The sequence below is a fragment of the Lepisosteus oculatus genome, chromosome 14, assembly GCF_040954835.1.
Source record: "Lepisosteus oculatus isolate fLepOcu1 chromosome 14, fLepOcu1.hap2, whole genome shotgun sequence".
NCBI lineage: Eukaryota > Metazoa > Chordata > Actinopteri > Semionotiformes > Lepisosteidae > Lepisosteus > Lepisosteus oculatus.
Window position 1 is genome coordinate 52,835,109 of NC_090709.1, and position 21,584 is coordinate 52,856,692.

At 50.1% G+C, this 21,584-nt stretch overlaps 1 protein-coding gene and 2 non-coding genes across 3 annotated transcripts in view; 1 reads left to right on the forward strand and 2 right to left on the reverse strand.

The window, feature by feature from the left end:
- LOC138242657 (zona pellucida sperm-binding protein 3-like) overlaps positions 1–21,584 on the reverse strand; it is a 197,537-nt gene that overhangs the window by 151,638 nt on the left and 24,315 nt on the right. The gene's annotated exons all lie outside the window — the stretch shown is intronic.
- trnap-agg (transfer RNA proline (anticodon AGG)) lies at positions 2,068–2,139 on the forward strand. Its single transcript has one exon. It is a non-coding gene; the product is annotated as a tRNA-Pro (tRNA).
- LOC138244868 (5S ribosomal RNA) lies at positions 8,631–8,749 on the reverse strand. Its single transcript, XR_011193483.1, has one exon. It is a non-coding gene; the product is annotated as a 5S ribosomal RNA (ribosomal RNA).

The following is a 21,584-nucleotide window of genomic DNA, read 5'->3' on the forward strand; positions in this document are numbered from 1 at the left end:
CATCACTTCGCAGCATCTGCTTATGGCAAACGATGGAATGTGACTAATGACTGAACGAGCCTGGTGAATTCTCATCACGTGGCACAATGAGAGCGTGCAGTCAGCTGTCCGAGGCGGCAACCTCATTGCTCGTTCAAAAGAACACGTACTGAAAACTCATCACCACTATGTCGTAGATGAGCACCGCGATCGCTTGTTGTCATGCGTCCTTACTTGGGAAATGCAGAAGCAAAAACTGCCCTCTCTCAGCCACCGAAACGTGTGCGGCTTGCCTTGCGCTCTCTGCGCCTCGCATATTTGTGGAGCTGTCTGCTCTTCTTTCTGTTGAAGTAATCAAGTTACGGGGCGTCCTGCAGCCTATGATGTTCTCACTGAGAGCTTTCAAGATTTGAAGGAAAACTACGAGCTTGATTGCTCAAGTCGAACGAATGTGATTTTTAAGCAATCGATGATCAAAAGCACATCTTCTAACAATTCCTGAGAGTATTATCAGCACTGTTTTCACTCGGATATACTTTTCACTTGCTAAGCTGACAAATTGGACGAGAAAATGCCGGAGACGCACTCAGTGCAGACTGAGGTTGGGAAGGAGGTGTGGCCCTTCAACGCTTGACAATTGAAGGACATTCTCTCCGCAACGGAGGAGCACCTGTCAGAAGTCACAGAGGCTAAATGAGAGCACCAGGCTCCTGGAGATCTAAACTCAGACCTGGAGGATGCGGGCATCAATCCCGCTACCTCTGGCATGCTAAGCGAGCGCTCTACCATTTGAGCTCATCCTCCTCGCTTCATGCTTCTCGGCATCATGTCTTACCACCTCTGCCCCTCTTACCGGGCACCGCCCACTGCCCTTGGTCTGCAAGGCAGTCCTTTCAAGTGCGATGACGACGCTGGGACCTTCGTTGCCTATTGTACGAGCTGAACTTTTGTGCTCATCAATTCAACACTCTTTCCATCAACTCATCTTGTCTTTTGACGCATCGTGTTTTGCGCTCCTTTGACTATCGGCATATCGGGTGACTGCAAACACTGAAGTTCTTGCTTACGGAGTGTGGAACATTGTTTTCAAGTGATCACTGTTCTGTCATGTTGACGCCGAGTGAATCTTTCTTTGGCAACATGGGCAGGCTGACAGCAGTGCGAGCGAAAGTAATGGCAAATTTCTTGACTTATTTCTGAATGTGAATGTTCTTTAGAAAAGGGATGCGGCGTTGCTTCTCGCCCGTGTAAAGGTCACGCATTCCAGACGTGGTTATGAGCGAACAGTTGCCGCAAGTGTTTGAAAAGAGCAAGAGAGGAAGCAGCCCTGCCCCGTGTGAGGATCAAACTCAGGCCCTTCAGATGACGAGACTGACGCACTACCAATTACGCCAACAAACCCAGCTGCAGGACACACACCGGAAAGTTTGCCTCACATGGATTTCAGTCGCCCGTTCCCTAATCTTTAGACGCCCTCTGCTGAATGTTGCATTTGCCTTTTGATCTCACCGATACATTTTTGGTCTGTTTCTGTTGTGAGTCCGTCTTTCAGATCTCACCTAGCACAAGTCTCTCTGGCTGAAGTGGCCTCTCTGCTTCAGCATCGTGCCCTCACTCAGCCATTAAAATTGTCACTCGGACTTCTGACAAGCTGACATGAAATGTCAAGAGAGAGTGGCGGAGACGCTTAAGCCAGAGAGAAGATGAAAAGGGGGCGTGGCTGCGAAACGCTTGACAGCTGCACGATGCTCTCCCTGCAAGGCGTGACCACAGGCTAAAGGACACCTTTCGGCACATCAAGCTCTAAGCATACACCTGGAGGATGCGGGAATTGATCCTGCTACCTCCCACATGCAAAGCAAACGCTGTACCATACAAACCAACCCCCCTCGCTGGGGCTTATGCCTCGGCGTCACCTAGTGCCGCTTGTTCCCCTCTTACCGGGCACAGTTCACTGCCCTTCGTCTACAAGGCAGTCGTGTAATTGCGGCTTTCTTGACTTATTGATGAAGGTCTGACTGGACGAGCGAATGACGCCTCTCCCCCATCCTCAAGCTCGCGACAGATTGAAATGGAAAGTGCTGCTGTGGCTCGTTGGTCTAGTGGTATGATTCTCGCTTAGGGTGCGAGAGGTTCCGGGTTCAACTCCCGGACGAGCCCTTGTGTGCTCTTTTCCTCCTCTTCCACAAGACTGGGAACTGATATCCACATCACTTCGCAGCATCTGCTTATGGCAAACGATGGAATGTGACTAATGACTGAACGAGCCTGGTGAATTCTCATCACGTGGCACAATGAGAGCGTGCAGTCAGCTGTCCGAGGCGGCAACCTCATTGCTCGTTCAAAAGAACACGTACTGAAAACTCATCACCACTATGTCGTAGATGAGCACCGCGATCGCTTGTTGTCATGCGTCCTTACTTGGGAAATGCAGAAGCAAAAACTGCCCTCTCTCAGCCACCGAAACGTGTGCGGCTTGCCTTGCGCTCTCTGCGCCTCGCATATTTGTGGAGCTGTCTGCTCTTCTTTCTGTTGAAGTAATCAAGTTACGGGGCGTCCTGCAGCCTATGATGTTCTCACTGAGAGCTTTCAAGATTTGAAGGAAAACTACGAGCTTGATTGCTCAAGTCGAACGAATGTGATTGTTAAGCAATCGATGATCAAAAGCACGTCTTCTAACAATTCCTGAGAGTATTATCAGCACTGTTTTCACTCGGATATACTTTTCACTTGCTAAGCTGACAAATTGGACGAGAAAATTCCGGAGACGCACTCATTGCAGACTGAGGTTGGGATGGAGGTGTGGCCCTTCAACGCTTGACAATTGAAGGACATTCTCTCCGCAACGGAGGAGCACCTGTCAAAAGTCACAGAGGCTAAATGAGAGCACCAGGCTCCTGGAGCTCTAAACTCAGACCTGGAGGATGCGGGCATCAATCCCGCTACCTCTGGCATGCTAAGCGAGCGCTCTACCATTTGAGCTCATCCTCCTCGCTTCATGCTTCTCGGCATCATGTCTTACCGCCTCTGCCCCTCTTACCGGGCACCGCCCACTGCCCTTGGTCTGCAAGGCAGTCCTTTCAAGTGCGATGACGACGCTGGGACCTTCGTTGCCTATTGTACGAGCTGAACTTTTGTGCTCTTTCCATCAACTCATCTTGTCATCTTACAGTCTGGGTAATTGGAGACTGCACTGTTCTGCTTCCTAAGGTAATATACGGGTTTTTCGCATGAAGCCGTATTGAACAGTATTTCTCGCATTGTGAACATGTGCACACAGCGGTCCCCCGGGTTCCAGTTAGTGCATAATTATGCATCAATGAAAAACGAAATTAGCTCACTGAAAGTTTGATGTAGAGAATGTGGAAATTTCCAGAAGTTGTGGTCTTTTAAATGCATTTGGTTTGAAGACGTTCTGTGCTTCCATTGTGAAGATATGGACAAAACAATATTTGAGCGTGGTAAAAAAAAGTCATAAAAATGACAAAGTGAAGGCTGAGAAAGCATTCACAATGCATTTTATACACAAAGCAAGTGTTTTTGTAACTCTAAGAGATTTCGCGAAAGCACTACAGGCGTGCCAAAATCGTTTTCGAACTTCAAGCTAACTTTACCCCGGTCTTAGAGAAAGGACTGCCTTTCACTTCTCTGTGTTTTCTTTCACAGCACTGTGCACCTTTTCATTGCTCTCGCTTTCAGAGCCTCTGCACAGCACACGACTCGACATCAGGAAGCACATTGAAGTGAAAGCAGAAAGCGCTGCGACATGCACTGTGCAGATCCCGCCACACTAAGAGGTGAGTGGGTCTGTTCGATCACAGCGCATAGGCGAATCCCCAAACAGTGTGCGTGGCAACAAAAAAAGCTGCTCTGTTTTGAACTGGGGACATTGCACGTGTGAGGCTAACGTGATAACCACTACACTATGGAAACGGTGGGAAATTGTGCCCAGTGGCCCACTGCTGAGCTTCACCAATGCTATTCAGGGACCAATGCTATTCGATGTGAATTAAATGCTATTCAACTGTCCAATTCTATTCAGGGGTGGAAAAGGGTGGAGCCGTGTGTGTCTTTTGTTCAAAGACACCCCCATCTCAGAACTGGAAGTACAAGCCTTCCTCCCGCAGGTCCACAAAGATGTTATTGTTTAAGAAGATCCTGCGAAAGTCGGCCATCCGCCTTTCAGCCCTGCAGTAGTCCAGGCTGAGAGAGAAGCAGTCCTTCACCCTGGCAATGTACAGCCTGACAAGGTCTGGCTTCAGGCCATTGTACATCATGAGGTTCCTCCTCTCCCAGACAGCTGTCCTCGTTAGGCTGAGGAGGAGGTTCACTAAAATGGCGTTAACCCCCCCCCTCAGACCCGCGGTACCCAAAGAGGAACAGCTCTTTCTAGGGCACCCCGTCAAGAACAGCTCCTCGAACAGAGCGAAACAGGCCATCCAGCAGAACCATCAAGTACGCCCTGGCTCGAGCTGGGGGAAGATCTTACCCCAGAACACCTCTGAGACCGGCACTCTGAAGCGTTTCGCCATCATCAGCCTGTAGAACATGCTGGTGGTGCACCCCAGGAGGTCCACCCCACGGTCCCCCCACTTCGCCCTCAGCTCCAGCCAGGCCGGGCCTGCTGCCCCGTCTTGTAGATGGAGCTTCTCCAGCCAACTGTCCGGGAGACCGAGTTTGAGCTGCTCGTAATCCTGACGGATCTTACTGACAGGCAGCTCGTCGTCGACCTCTCGCACAGCGTCGACAATAGCCTGGGTGGGCAGAAATCCGTCCTTTACTTCATAAAGAAGATCCTTGACCTTGGATATGCCAGCCCCGTAGAGCTGCCTGTTCCATCGAGACACCAGCAGGGGGTTGAGGAACAGAGGCTGTTCCAGAAGCTGGGCCCGGGTCTCCGACGTGTAGGAGACATGCTGGGACATGAACTACCCCCTCGCCAGCAGGACCTCCCTGTAAAAGGAGGGCAGATGTTTTATCAACCCCGGAGTGAGCCTCACCAGGAGGGTCTCCTGCCCCAAGCCCCCGCAAGTCTCGAGGTAGCTTGCCATACCAATCTTCCAAATGCTGACATTATCCAGGTCAAGGAACTTCTTCACTACTTTCAGCCTAAAGCTTTTCAGCTTCAGGCCTACATCACACAGCTTCAGCCCACCCCTGGAGATTTCCCCAATAAGGATGTCATGAGTGACCCACGGAGGCTTCCCCTCCCACACGAATCCAACCACCAGTTGCCTAATCTCATTCTCTACCCGTTCAGGAAGAGGCATCACAGACAATGGGTACCACAAGAGGGACAGGCACAGTGTGTTAACGAGCAGGACCCTTCCCTTTAGGGTCAGGGACCTGTGTCTCCACCGATTTAATTGGCCCTCATCTTAATGAGCTTCTCCTTCCACAGGAGAAGCCCAGTGGCCTGCTCATCAGCGTTAATGTAGACGCCAAGGACCTTCAGGTGACCCGTCTCAACCCTGAAAGGGTAGCCGAAGAGCGGGGCAAGGTCTGCCCTCCCCACCGGCATGACCTCAGACTTCTCCAAGTTTACCTTGGCGCCTGAGGCAGCGCAGTAGGCCTGCACCACCTCTAAAATGGCCGAGATCTCCGCCAACGTCAGTCTGGTGTCGTCAGCATATTGGTAGATCAACGAGGTGGCGGTGCCCCCAGGCAAGGTCACTGGAAAGAAGCTCGTGAGGGAACCATTCACCTAGACACAGCTCACGATCCCCTTGTCCCCTTGACCCTCACACCTGAAGAGTGCTGGCTGTGATGAATTAAACCAGTTTTACAGGTTTCAATCACAGACCATGTGACATGGGACTCAGTAAACTAACAGCGCCACCGGATTTGATAATACCTAACCAAAATCCGCAATATGGAAACAGAACCTGTGTGATTGTTGATAGATGATGTACTCGTAACATTTTTTCAAGACGAACTACAACATTTAAAAAATGACTTGTATGTACTTGATATCTCTAATCAATCCACGGGTTCCAGCACAAAACGAAAGTAAAACGCATACCGTTTCGCGCTTCTTATTAGTTGCTCAAAAGTAATTTGACCGTATGAAATGCATAATATAAACCTAGAAACATAAACGTGAGCAGTACTTAAGCACTGTAGTATCGGTGTTAAGACATACCTCTCAAAAACTGTAAATCAAGTTAAAAATATCTCAAGACCGATTCTGGTCGTAATGAAACCATGCAAGGGAGTTTTTATGTCCGTTGCAGTTCTTTTGCAACATGAATATAATTATATCGTTATTAATTTCTTGAGATACGCGATTCCATATTATATTCCCTTTTAATCAAATTCTAAAAGTATGCTTGTTGACTCCGGTATCACGTTAGTTAAAGACTTCGAAGCTTACAATGTTTAGGGAGAAATGGAATACTGGTGTGTATTTTTTTCTTTAAAGTACCGAGACCAGCCATATACTGTATGTTTATGTTAAGATTTCCCTTCAGTGGTAAAATTAGATATGAATATCCAATACTTAAACGGGCACAGTTAAGACATTAAATATACATATACATATTGTATACAGTACAGTTTGCATACGGTAATATGTTTATGTTACGCGATTAAAAAATAAATAAATAAAACTGGAAGGTCCAGCACCAGCTGGATTCGAACACACAAACTGCTAGCTGGTAGTCACACACCTAGACCAGTAGGCTACAAGACAGCTCGCATGAACAGGCAGGCGAAACAGCCCTACACAGCTCTGCCGCAGTACACGGATATAATCATACCGTTATTAAATTCTTGAGATACGCGATTCCATATTATATTCCCTTTTAATCAAATTCTAAAAGTATGCTTGTTGACTCCGGTATCACGTTAGTTAAAGACTTCGAAGCTTACAATGTTTAGGGAGAAATGGAATACTGGTGTGTATTTTTTTCTTTTCATGATAGGTGTCGCATTTAAAATCATTTTCGTAGTTAGAAATTATGAAACGCCCTGTTAAAAGCAAGGAAGTTTTTATGCCCGTTGAAGTAAAACAAAATGCCTGACAAAGTATGGCTTGGACAGATTCCAAGTGCTTGTACAAATGTGCTAAAGAAATTATACTTTGAGTATACAGCTTGTCCAAAGTCATCCATTATTAATACTATTAGTAATATCGTCAGTAAAGGCTTTGATGCATAAATATTTCTGATAAAGGTAGGTTGTGTACTTTTGTCCAACTGAGCAATCTTGCTTTCATAAAATATACCAACATTTTAATGACTGATGATTAACATGCTGTAATACACAGTTCAAAATTAAAGGCTCAAATGCTGTACATGAGAGGTTAAGCTCCCCCTGGCGGTTTTACAAGGCGACGCCGGATAGTTAGTCACGTGACACACGTGAACTGCGTGATACCGCGTGATACCGCGACACGCCCACCGGGGTATGCCGCGAAATACCTCACCCATTTTGAATGGCTGCATCTGTACATGCTCGGGAAAGCGAATCCGAACAAACCTCATGCCATCAGCAATGGTGGTCCCAGGGTAGTGGCGCATCCTGATGTCCGAAATCACTCTCACCCCCCAGCTACTCAGCTTCTCCTTGATAGTCTAATCTGAGATATATGCCGGGAGGTGGAGGAAGGAACCACTACCTCCTTCCGCTCCAGCCAGCGTCAGTAGCAGGGTGTGCCCTGCACATCCAGCCCCACAGCCACCGCGTCTGCATGTTCCTTTGAGTCCAGAGTCAGTTCAAACTCTTTTGGCGTCCGGGGGTGGCAGGCAAAAAGAGAGCCCTCCCCACAGACGCCGTGCACAGCTGCGATAATAGCACCCGCAGACGGTTTCTCCACGCCGCTCACATCCACCACAACAGTATGCGCCCTTGCAAAAACCTGCCGGGGGGGTTGGTCCGAATTCCTCATCCTTCTCTTTCCTACAAACCTCTCCTCCTCCACTACAATAACATTCTCTGCCTCCATGTTTTTTCCTTCCATTAAAACACAAACAGGACTCAGCAAGCAACAAAAACAAAACAAAAGTCTCTCCCCTCCCCAAACAGAGCTAGGCTGAAGGGGAGGGCTTCAAAAATCAACAAAAAACACCAAAAAAACACAAAAATTCACAAAAAACAAAGTCTTACTAAAGACAAACAAATCCTCTTCTTCTTCTCCTTCTTATAGAGAGGACAGCTCCGTCACCTCTTTTACGACGCTGCTTTTTTTCCCTTGCGTTTTTCTCTTCTTCCCACGTTCTCTCTCTTCACTGCCTTCGTCCCCGCTCTATTTCACTTCAGCCTTTCACTCTTGCTTCCTTCCAATGAGGACGGAGCTGCGGGAGAAAGGGCGCTATAGAGGATCGCTGTGGAGAGCTGCTGCTGTGCTTTGACATCTGAGCTCTGTGGAAAACGATCTCAATACAATTCTGAAAAACGCGACTCCCCGAACGCCAGCCGAACAAGTCTCCACAGCCGAAGCGCTGTGTCTCTTTTCAGCTGGCGATAAACCTTTCCTCGATCCTTTGCGGACTTGTAAAACTGTTCATGATCAGAATAAAAAACGCTCACGCTAATACACAAGCACCCGTGTCTCGCCAAAGCTGACAAATAAACAGACGGACAAGCCGCACTGCACGTGTGAACAGGGGAATGAGCGAGCGAGCGGGGATAGGGCGCCTCCTGCGCTTAAAAGCTTACAGCACCTGGTATTCCCAGGCGGTCTCCCATCCAAGTACTAACCAGGCCCATCCCTGTTTAGCTTCAGAGATCAGACGAGATCGGGCACATTCAGGGTGGTGTGGCCACAAGCGAAAGCTATGGCGCCTGACTCGCTACTTGAAGCTGTGTGTGGCTGGGGCTCCGTGCCCCCCGAGCGGGACTGAAGGATCGTTTGTGTGCAACTCTTTGGAAAGGAGCTGCTTTCCAAATCACATTGCGTACCTGGATGTTGGCGAATGTGCTCCCTTGTGTTGGCTTGTCCCGCACTGGAGGAGAACAAACAAACTGCTTGGAGGAGCACAAGGCAAGTCTTCACAAGACAAAAACCTCCAGTGCACAGCACTCAAAACATTTCTGGGCTGTCGCGTGTTTATTTCAGCACATAAAGCACACCAGTCCAACATGTCGGCCGGGCGCTCTGCGCCTCCGCCCTCTTGTGGCCTTGCGGCGTCAGAGCAAGAGGCTCCTTCTCGCTGCCTTTCCGCTGTGTTGCAGAGCCCCGAGAGGGAACCTGGAGCGCACACTTTGTGGGGGGCAGGGGACCGCGTTCGCGCTCTCTTGCGCGAGTACTAAATCTCACGGCGCCAGCCAGCGGCCAGGAGACAAATACAATATCGCGGGACAGGGGGGCATTGATTGTTACATATGAGACGGGGATTAGGAGGAGACCCCGACTGATTGGTAAAGGGGAACACTAACACCAGAGTGACACCCCCGGCGGCTCTTTTTGAGAGACGCCCTGGGATTTCTTAATGGCCAAGGAGGGTCGGGACCTCGGTTTTACGCCTCCACCGAAGGACGGCGCCTGTTTGTGCAGCAGAGTGTCGCCATCAGGATGCTGGGGCATAAGAAAGCCACACAAACCGCAGGGTGAGCGCTCCCTACTGGTCCCAGTCACACCTCTTGCAGGAGCAGCAGCAACCTGAGCTTTTCCGGGGGGAATCTCCCATCCGGGTGCCGGCTAGGCTCACACCTGCTGGGCTGCCGTGGGTGAGCCCAGTCGAGAGTCGCAGGGTGAGATCTAGTCACCGGGGAGAAACGATACAAGCGAAGGATTACTCGGCTCCCAGCACTTGAAAAGACCGACAAATGACTCGTTCCCACCGGAGCTGAATTTACCTGCATGTGTCGTGTCGTTTTCTTCCCCCGCCCCGCTGTGTTTGCTGTATTGTCTTTGAAGCCGACCCCCGAGACGAGACGGGCTGTTCCTGTGCCCCAATTAACACTTTACAGGTGCCATTCCCCGGCATTGTGGCCATTGTCGGTGGTCACACGCGGTAAGATAAGGTGGAGGAGAGCGGGGCATGCCCAGCGCCAGACATTCGAGGAGGGGGCTGTGCGAGGTGAGGTGAGGTGCGACATGCTGGAGCCCCGATGCTGCTAATGCGGAGCACTTGTTGAACTAGCATTGAAAGGACGTGTGCGCATGGAGCGAGCCTTCCCTGCGGCGGAGCGTGGAAACTTTCTCCCTGCGCTGCAGGAGTAGTGTGCGCTGCAGCGGTGCCGAGAGAACAGCACAGAAGGCAGCAGGCTCTGGAGAGCGGGTAAGAGACGGAGCCTTATGGGCAGGCGAGCAGGCCCGTTTTTTGGAAATTGCCGAAAAGGCTCCGGTGTTTGTTCGGTGCGTGGCAGGCGCACGACGCGAGCTTGCGTAGCGATTTGCGGGTCTGGTGCTATGCAAATGAGGCCGAATTGCGTCCTGGGACATGCTGCGAATGCGCATTTGCGACTGCAGATGTGTAGGAAACGGCGCGCTCGTTTTCTCGTTTTGCCCACCCTTTTGAGTGTTAGTGTGGCGTGTGAGTGTGCGAAAGAGTGGGCCCAGCAGGAGGCGGTGGCGTGCGGGGCGAGGAGCTGGCCTAGGCTGCGCGCTTTGTGCTGTGGGTGCGGGCCGCTTGTACAGCTCATACTTACCTGGCAGGGGAGATACCTTGATCAGCCTGTAGGTGGAGTAGTTGGATTGTTTTCTTGTTTTGTGGAAGCAGTGTTTGCTTTGCAGTTTACGAAATGGCAAATTTTGGATCCCGCAAGAATGCTGTGCGTTTTGAACTTTTGGATGATCTCTTCATGGATCGTATGCAGTTCAGCAGAAAATTGTTGCAGAAGGAACTTGGCTTTGAACCTCGGCACTTGGATTTCATCTTCGCTCTCCCAGGTCAGAAAGCATTTGAGGTTGTTTTTGCTACCTATTCTCTGTTTGAACAATGTGTGGATGTGTTTGAGGCAAAAAGAGGGAAAGTTCCTGCCCTTGAGAAGATCAACTTGCAGCCTCTGACACAGAGAGAGAGGAAAACAGTGCATGTTGTTATGTTCTCGAATCTGGCAAAGACGGAGGACATTCAAACCTGGCTTAACCAGTACTGCACCGTCCACCATGGAACTGAGGTTAGAGATGTTGACAGTATAAAAACAGGAGGCAAGGAAATTCGAGGTTCGTTTGCTACCGGACAATGTAAATGGAGGCTTAAGGCACCTGCCCTCTACAATCCGGCTGGGCACCTGCAATGGCTATGTTTTTTATGTGGGACAACCAAAGGTGTGTCAGCGCTGTGGTGCTGTGGGACACCTGGCATTGTCCTGCACTGTGAAATGCTGCAAGACCTGTGGCAAACAGGGATATTTAGCCTCTGACTGTTCAATGCTGCCAAATTGCAATTTATGTGGCTCGGAAGGACACGTTTTTAAGAACTGCCCTCACGCCTACGCCAATAAACTCAAAATGAGAAAGGATGAGGCAGTGCTTGTTTCAGCCAAACCGGCCCGAAAATCCAAAGCAAATAACAAGTCAAACAAAGAACCCTTGTTGGACAAAGACTCTCAGCCTCCAGCCAGGATCAGTCCTGCTGTGGCTCTGGGGCCGGTGGAAGAGAAATCCACTACGCCCCCACAACTGCAGACTGCACCAGACAAGCACGAGGGTTTGAAAACCCCCGAGAACAGCGAGGACCCCTCCCCCACTCCTGCTCCTCAGAGCGAGGGCCAGTGTGGGGCCCCCCGGTGGAGCGGGTCCAGCGAGGATACCCAGGATTCAGCGGAGCTGCTTTTCTCAGACTCTGCAAGTGCTAAAGATGTCCTCCTCTCCTCCATCCAGTCCATCACGGAGGATCTGCAGCAGCTGGTGGGTGAGGGGGAAGAGGAGACTGGTGCATCGGCTGCACCCCTTTCCCCTCAGTGCTCCCAGAGCGAGGAGGAAGGAGAGCATGGTGATGGGGACAGCTGGAACCCCTCCACCCCTCCCTCTACCCCCTTCCTTGAAATGGACTCCGTGAACGCTTTTACTGCTACCACCCTGATGAAGGCTCATTCAGAGGATGGCTGGCAGGAAATTGGTAAGAAGAAAAAGTAAAAGAAGTCAATCAATAGAGGTATAAAAGCTTTGAAGATAGGTGGGATAAAGGGCCTTCTGATTGGTCAGGGGACAATAACAACAGAACCTCTGGCGTGGCCATTCTTTTCAAAGGATGGGCATTCAAATTGAAAAGTATTCAGAGGGTCATAGATGGCAGGTTGCTGTGTGTGGATGTGGAATGGGGAACCGTTAACCTGCATCTAATCAATGTGTATTGTCCTACTGATGTGGGAGGAAGGGTGGAGCTACTCAAAGCACTCTCTCCCCTATTGTTATGTAGCACAGACGTGATAGTGGGAGGGGATTTTAATTGTTTCTTAGAGCACACAGATAGGCAGTCTAGCTCTCCAATAAAATTGGATTCCAGCTCACTGGCCCTGCAAAACTTAGTTCAAGACTTTAAACTCTCAGACACATATAGATGTATATATCCCACAACAGCAGGATATACATGGTCAGGGAGGAATCAGAATTGACTATTGCTTTGTCTCAGAGAGAGTGAAAGTTGTTGGGGTCACTCTTCAGGCTGTCTTCTTCTCAGATCATCAGGCTTTAGGGTGTAGAGTGGAACTCCAGGGCGGGACTGTGTTTGGCCCAGGCCTCTGGAAACTCAACACAAAGCTGCTAGAGAACTAGGGGGTAGTATCCCGCTACAAGGAGAAACTATCACAGTGGCTGTCCTTGCAGTGTCTGTACAGGTCAGTAGGAGAGTGGTGGGAGGAGGTGAAGGTGAGGACAAAGGCCTTTTTCATGGCTGAGGGAAGGAAGGCTGCTGCCAGACGGAGAAGAGTGCTAGCCAGGAAACAGAGGTAGCTGCAGCGTCTCTACACGAGACAGTGGCTTCGATGTGCTCGAGGATATCACCCTTTTAAAAAAGGATGTTCGGAGCATAGCGGAAGAAAGTAGTCGAGGAGTGCTGTTAAGAAGCTGAGTGCAGTTCTTGGAAGAAAATGAGAAGTGTACTCGCTTCTTTTTCAGGAAAGTGGTAGGCTCCAAGTCTGTCATGGAAAGTGTAGTTGATGAGGAGGGAAGAGAGAGTACAGAGCTGAGTGCTATCCTCTCCTGCATCGAGGCCTTCTTGTCACGGACGTCCAAGGGGACTAACCGTGGGGAGCAGGAGGGCGGAAAAAGACCCATATGCGTAGCGGCAAGACGGGAAAAAGGCCCGGGCTCATTAGTGCAAAGAGTTCAGGAATGCCGTATAGAAACCTGTGCCCTCAGGGAGCGGACGTGGGGCGCCCTGGTGCTAGGCGGGTCTCAGGACATCCGAACGTCAGTGCTGAGCGAGGACAGAGTGCAAGACCCTGAAATATTTAGCCTGGCTGCAGAGGGCGTGACACTTCTACTCAAGACTGTACAGCTCTACAGAGGTAAAGGATGAAGAAATTCATTTTTTTACCTCAAAGCTAGAAAATGTTTTGAGTGAAGAAGATAGGGAAGTACTTGAGGGGGATTTGACAGTAGAAGAGCTGAGAGGCTATGGAGAGCTTGCAGAAGGGGAAAACTCCGGGTGCTGACAGGCTCCCTAAAGGGGTGTCTGCTTTTACTACTTGCACGAATGAAGGCAAAAAAAAGTCAATCGATGTGAATGAACGGCGCTTTACAGAGGAGTACTGCCTGACTGGATCGTTGATGAACGACAGAGGCCACTCCGACCTCTTCTCGGTTTTCTTCAATGACTTACTAAGGATCTTCTTCACATTCGCCCATGCAGGGGAAGCCAGTTACACCAAAGCAAACGCAGGAAAGTGCATTTCAAGCAGAGACCAGGAGGGACTTGTTTACACCGAGAGTGGGCGGAGAATGGAACAATGTGCCCAGCCCTGTTGCTGGAGCCGATTCTTGATGAGCTCTTGGGCTCACTAAGAGGCCCCCGCTGGATGCTAATCTTTCTGTTGTTCTTGCAGGTCCTGCGCTGCTTTTGAGCCGACAGAGCTCGTCCTGGTCTGTCGGCACAGCCCAATTGCAAATGATCAGCTCCGCGTACAGAAGGAACGTGCGTTTGGTACAAGAGTGCATGAAGGCACCGGAAATACATTGGGAACAAATGACCAGTCGCTCAAGACCTCTATGAAGTACAGGAGCGTGCGAAACGAGGCTGTTTCCGTCTGCTTTCAAACCGGGGATTTTTCGCGTGTGAGGCCAACGTGATAACCGCTACACTATGGAAACGGTGAGAATACATGCCCAGCGGCAGTGAGTATTCAACTTCATTGCATTACTGCTCCCAACCAGTTGATATCAATTTAATTCCTAAGGGTTATGTACTTGTTTTGAGTATCTAATGTAGAAGTTGAAAACTTCTAAAGTTCTAAATGAATGATATACCGAACTTATGTCCTCTTGATATGTGTAACTCTTTGTAACTGAATGAATTTATATCTTTTGTATTCTGATAACCCTTACGATAAGATCTGTTAGGTTTACATGCATATTCTATATCTTAATAAATGTATCCTCGTGTATTAGTACCTGTGTGTGCGTTGTTTGAGTTATATCGCATGGTTGGATTCTAAGACCATTAAAAGAATTAATTTTGTGATTTACTGCCACAAGAATAATTGTCCCAGTAAATGCCCAAACCCCTACAGAACTGGTGCCTCGTGAGAGCACACTACAACAGTGTGTGATCTCCTGTCCCAGCCTGAGGAGCAGACAGCGAGTCTGTCTCTCAATAATACTAATAATACAGTATGTGATTCCCTGCCCCAGCCAGAGGAACAGACAGTGAGCCTGTCTCTCAATAATAATAATCCAGTGTGTGATCTCCTGTCCCAGCCTGGGAAACAGTGAGTCAGCCTCTCAATAATTATAATAGTGTGATCTACTGTCTCAGCCTGAGGAACACGCAGTGAGCCTGTATCTCAATAATAAAAGTACAGTGTGTGATTTCCTGTCCCAGCCTGAGGAACAGACTGTGAGCCTGTCTCTCAATAATAATAATACACTGTGTGATTTCCTGTCCCAGCCTGAGGAACAGTGAGCCTGTCTCTCAATAATAATAATAATAATACAGTGTGTCATCTCCTGTCCCAGCCTGAGGAACAGTGAGGTTGTCTCTCAATATTAATAATACAGTCTGATCTCCTGTCCCAGCCTGAGGAACAGTGAGCCTGTCTCTCAATAATAAAAGTACAGTGTGTGATCTCCTGTTCCAGCCTAAGGAACAGACAGTGAGCTTGTCTCTCAATAATAATATTACAGCATGTGATCTCCTGTCTTAGCCTGCGGAACAGACAGTGATCCTGTCTCTCAATAATAATAATCCAGTGTGGGATGTCCTGTCCCAGTCTGAGGAACAAACAGTGAGCATGTCTCTCAATAATAATAATATAGTGTGGGATCTCCTGTCCCAGCCTGAGGAACAATGAGCCTGTCAATCAATAATAATACAGTATGTGATGTCCTGTCCCAGCCTGAGGAACAGTGAGCCTGTCTCTCAATAATAATAATAATACAGTGTGTCATCTCCTGTCCCAGCCTGAGGAACAGTGAGGTTGTCTCTCAATATTAATAATACAGTCTGATCTCCTGTCCCAGCCTGAGGAACAGTGAGCCTGTCTCTCAATAATAAAAGTACAGTGTGTGATCTCCTGTTCCAGCCTAAGGAACAGACAGTGAGCTTGTCTCTCAATAATAATATTACAGCATGTGATCTCCTGTCTTAGCCTGCGGAACAGACAGTGATCCTGTCTCTCAATAATAATAATCCAGTGTGGGATGTCCTGTCCCAGTCTGAGGAACAAACAGTGAGCATGTCTCTCAATAATAATAATATAGTGTGGGATCTCCTGTCCCAGCCTGAGGAACAATGAGCCTGTCAATCAATAATAATACAGTATGTGATGTCCTCTCTCAGCCTGAGGAACAGAGAGTAAGCCTGTCTCTCAATAATAATAATTCAGTGTGGGATCTCCTGTCCCAGCCTGAGGAACAGACAGTGAGACTGTCTCTCAATAATAATAATAATACTGTGTGAGTTCCTGACCCAGCCTGCGGAACATACAGTGAGCCTGTCTCTCTATAATAATAATTCAGTGTGGGATCTCCTGTCCCAGCCTGAGGAACAAACAGTGAGCCTGTCTCAAAATAATAATAATACAGTGTGTGATCTCCTGTCCCAGCCTGGGGAACAGTGTGCCAGACTCTCAATAATATTAATAATAATAATACAGTGTGATCTACTGTCCTAGCCTGAGGAACAGACAGTGAGCCTGTCTCAATAATAATACACAGTGTGTGACCACCTGTCCCAGACTGAGGAAAAGACAGTGAGTCTGTCTCTAAATAATAATAATACAGTGTGGGATCTCCTGTCCCAGCCTGGGGAACAGTGAGCCAGACTCTCAATAATAATAATACAGTGTGATCTACTGTCCCAGCCTGAGGAACAGACAGTGAGTTTGTCTCTCAATAATAATACAGTGTTATCTCCTGTCCCAGCCTGGGGAACAGACAGTATGCCTGTCTCTCAATAATAATAATAATACAGTGTGTGATCTCCTGTCCCAGCCTGAGGAACAGACAGTGAGACTGTCTCTCAATAATAATAATAATACTGTGTGAGTTCCTGACCCAGCCTGCGGAACATACAGTGAGCCTGTCTCTCTATAATAATAATTCAGTGTGGGATCTCCTGTCCAACTCTGAGGAACAGACAGTGAGCCTGTCTCTAAATAATAATAATACAGTGTGTGATCCTCTGTCCCAGCCTGAGGAACAGACAGTGAGCCTGTCTCTCAATAATAATAATACAGTTTGTGCTCTCCTGTCCCAGCCTGAGGAACAGTGAGCAGTCCTAATAGTTACCGCATTCCTGATTTAGCTCAGCAGCTTTTATTTCGCCTGAAGCGCAAGCAACTTGTGAGAACAGGTTGGGTTTGCTGTGCTCAACTGGTTCGGCGTCTTCGTGTCGTAGCGCCACAACGGTGTGTTTTCCTTCCTTCTCTTTTCAGCCCAGAAGAAACATTTTACTTGTTCCTTTTGTAGCCCATGCATGCCGACGCCTGTGTTGTGTTGTGGATTTTCCCCTTCTTGAATTTGTACTCCTCCTCCCTCTCTCTCCCTACCTCTACCTCTCCCTCTCTCTACCTCTCCCTTTTCCCCTCCCTACCTCTCTCCCTACCTCTACCTCTCCCTCTCTCTACTTCTCCCTCTCTCCCTAACCCCCTCTCTCTCCACCTCTCTCCCTCTCCCTCGCCCTCCACCTCTCTCCCTCTCTCCCTCTCCCTACCCCTCTACCTCTCTCTACCTCTCCCTACCCCTCTCTGCTCTCTCTCACTCTGGAGTTTATTTTCCAGACAGAAATCCAGCTCCGTCCCTCCTGTGTAAGATTGGTGATGCAGGATGAGAGCCTCTAACCGAGAGCACTGCAGCGGCAGGTTCTGTGGTCTGTTTCAAATCCGCCCGCGATGAGACACCGAGGAGAAATGAGGAGCCCCAGGCGCGGTAGAAAATCACCCAGGAAAGAGACTTTCAATGTAGGAAAAAAAAGTCGTTAGTAACGGACATAATATGTTTGTTTTGTTTTTTTAATCGCTGCGATGTGTGACTAAGCTCATACGACTAAGAGTTGCCCCCTTTGTCTAGATCTGGTAACCTGCTTGTCGCTGGTGGGCCAGATCGTGTCCCCCGTCACTATACTGGGGCAATAGGACCCACACAGACCGCAAGGTGAGCGCCCCCTGCTGGCCCCACAGAGAGGGAGAGGTAGAGGTAGGGAGAGAGGTAGGGAGGGGAAAAGGGAGAGGTAGGGAGAGAGGTAGGGAGAGGGAGAGGTAGAGGTAGGGAGAGAGAGGAGGAGTAGAAATTCAAGCAGAGGCCTGAGTGGAGCACTGTCGTATGGCCCTGACATCAATCCCTCAACTCTCTGCATAAAGCAGTGTCTTACGGCCATGACATCCCACCCCCACCACTCTCAGTGGAAAGCACTGTCGTATAACCATGACATCCCACCTCCACCGCTCTCTGCGAAAAGCAGTATCTTCAGGCCCTGACATCCCACCCCCGCCACTCTCTACGTAAAGAAGTGTCGTATGGCCCTGACACCCACCCCTCCACTCTCTGCATAAAGTAGTGTCGTCAAGCCCTGACATCCTACCCCCGCCACTCTCTACGTAAAGCAGTATCGTCAGGCCCTGACATCACACCCTCACCACTCTCTGCGGAAAGCACAGTCGTATAGCCCTGACACCCACCCCTCCACTCTCTGCATAAAGCAGTGTCATCAAGCCCTGACATCCCGCCCCCGCCACTCTCTACGTAAAGAAGTGTAGTATGGCCCTGACATCCACCCCTCCACTCTCTGTGTAAAGCACTGTTGTATGGCCCTGACATCACACCCCCACCACTCTCTACGTCAAGCAGTGTCGTCAAGCCCTGACATCCCACCCCCGCCACTCTCTATGTAAAGAAGTGTCGTATGGCCCTGACACCCACCCGTTCACTCTGTGGTTAAAACAGTGACGTCAAGCCCTGACATTCCACCCCCTCCACTCTCTGTGTAAAGCACTGTGGTCTGGCCCTGACATCCCACCCCCTCCACTATCTGCATAAAGCAGTATCATCAGGCCCTGAAATCCCACCCCTGCCACTACCTGCGTAAAGAAGTGTCGTATGGCTCTGACATCACACCCCTCCACTCTCTGCGGAAAGCACTGTTGTATAGCCCTGACACCCACCCCTCTACTATCTGCAGAAAGCAGTGTCGTCAAGCCCTGACATCCCTCCCCCGTCACTCTCTGTATAAAGCACTGTCGTATGGCCCTAACATCACACCCCCACCACTCTCTGTGTATAGCACTGTCGTATAGCCCTGACACCCACCCCTCCACTCTCTGCATAAAGCAGTGTCGTCAAGCCCTGACATCCCACCCCAGCCACACTCTACTTAAAGAAGTGTCGTATGGCCCTGACAACCACCCCTCCACTCTCTGCGTTAAGCTGAGTTGTCAGGCCCTGACATCCCACCCCCGCCACTCTCTACGTAAAGAAGTGTCGTATGGCCCTGACATCCCACCCCCACCACTCTCTGCGGAAAGCACAGTCATATAGCCCTGACACCCACCCCTGCATTCTTTGCATAAAGCAGTGACGTCAAGCCCTGACATCCAACCCCCTCCACTCTCTACGTAAAGAAGTGTCGTATGGCCCTGACATCCCACCTCCACCACTAACTGCGTAAAGTAGTATCGTTAGGCCCTGACATCCAACTCCTGCCACTCTCTGCGCAAAGAAGTGTCGTATGGCCCTGACACTCACCCATCCACTCTGTGCTTAAAGCAGTGACGTCAAGCCCTGACATTCCACCCCCTCCACTCTCTGCGTAAAGCACTGTCGTCTGGCCCTGACATCCCACCCCCGCCACTATCTGCCTAAAGCAGTATCGTCAGGCCCTGACATCCCACCCCTGCCACTCCCTGCTTAAAGTGTCGTATGGCCCTGACATCACACCCCCACCACTATCTGCGTAAAGCAGTATCTTCAGGCCCTGACATCCCCCCGCCACTCTCTGTATAAAGCACTGTCGTATGGCCCTAACATCACACCCCCACCACTCTCTGCGTATAGCACTGTCGTATAGCCCTGACACCCACCCCTCCACTCTCTGCATAAAGCAGTGTCGTCAAGCCCTGACATCCCACCCCAGCCACACTCTACTTAAAGAAGTGTCGTATGGCCCTGACACCCACCCCTCCACTCTCTGCGTCAAGCAGTGTTGTCAGGCCCTGACATCCCACCCCCGCCACTCTCTGTGTAAAGCACTGTTGTATGGCCCTGACATCACACCCTCACCACTCTCTGCGGAAAGCACAGTCGTATAGCCCTGACACCCACCGCTCCATTCTTTGCATAAAGCAGTGACGTCAAGCCCTGACATCCCACTCCCGCCACTGTCTGCGTAAAGAAGTGTCGTATGGCCCTGACACCCACCCCTCCACTATCTGCGTTAAGCTGTGTTGTCAGGCCCTGACATCCCACCCCCGCCACTCTCTGTGTAAAGCAGTGTCATATGGCCCTGACATCCCAACCCCGCCACACTCTGTGTAAAGCAGTGTCACATGGCCCTGACATCACACCCCCAGCACTAACTGCGTAAAGTTGTATCGTCAGGCCCTGACATTCCAATCCCGCCACTCTCTGCGTAAAGAAGTGTCGTATGGCCCTGACACCCATCCGTTCACTCTGTGCTTAAAGCAGTGACGTCAAGCCCTGACATTCCACCCCCTCCACTCTCTGCGTAAAGCACTGTCATATGGCCCTGACATCTAACCCCCGCCACTATCTGCGTAAAGCAGTATCGTCAGGCCCTGACATCCCACCCCTGCCACTTCCTGCGTAAAGAAGTGTCGAATGGCCCTGACACCCACCCCTCCACTCTCTGCATTAAGCAGTGTCGTCAGGCCCTGACATCCAATCCCCGCCATTCTCTACATAAAGAAGTGTTGTCAGGCTCTGATATCCTACCTCCTATACTCTCTGCGTAAAGCAGTGTCGTACGACCCTGACATCCCACCCTCGCCACTCACTGTGTAAAGCAGTGTCGTATGGCCATGACACCCACCTCGCTACTATCTACATAAAGAAGTGTCGTATGGCACTGACATCCCATCCCCACCACTAATTGCGTAAAGTAGTATCGTCAGGCCCTGACATCCCACTCCCGCCACTCTCTGCGTAAAGAAGTGTGGTATGGCCCTGACACCCACCCGTCCACTCTGTGCTTAAAGCAGTGACGTCAAGCTCTGACATCCCACCCCCGCCACTATCTGCGTAAAGCAGTATCGTCAGGCCCTGACATCCCACCCCTCCACTCTCTGCATAAAGCAGTGTTGTCAAGCCCTGACACCCACCCCTCCACTCTCTGCGTAAAGCAGTATCGTCAGGCCCTGACATCCCACCCCCGCCATTCTCTGCGTAAATAAGTGTCGTATGGTCCTGACACCCACCCCTCCACTCTCTGCGTAAAGCAGTATCGTCAGGCCCTGACGTCCCACCCCCGCCACTCTCTGAATAAATAAGTGTTGTATAGCCCTGACACCCACCCCTCCACTCTCTGCATTAAGCAATCTTGTCAGGCCCTGACATCCCACCCCCGCCACTCTCTGCGTATAGCAGTATGGTCAGGCCCTGACATCCCACCCACGCCACTCTCTGCCTAAAGCACTGTCATATGGCCCTGACACTCACCCCTCCATGATCTGCGTAAAGCACTGTCGTATGGCCCTGACATCCCAGCCTCGCCGCTCACTTCGTTAAGCACTGTCGTATGGCCCTGACACCCACCCCCGCCACTATCTGCGTAAAGCAGTATCGTCAGGCCCTGACATCCCACCCCTGCCACTCTCTGCGAAAAGAAGTGTCGTATGGCCCTGATACCCACCCCTCCACTCTCTGCGTTAACCGATGCTGTCAGGCTCTGACATCCCAACCCCGCCACTCTCTCCGTAAAGAATTGTCCTATGTCCCTTACACCCACCGCTCCATTAACTGCATAAACCAGTGTCTTCATGCCCTGAAATCCCACCCCTGCCACTCTCTGCGTAAAGAAGTATCTTATGGCTCTGACACGCACCCC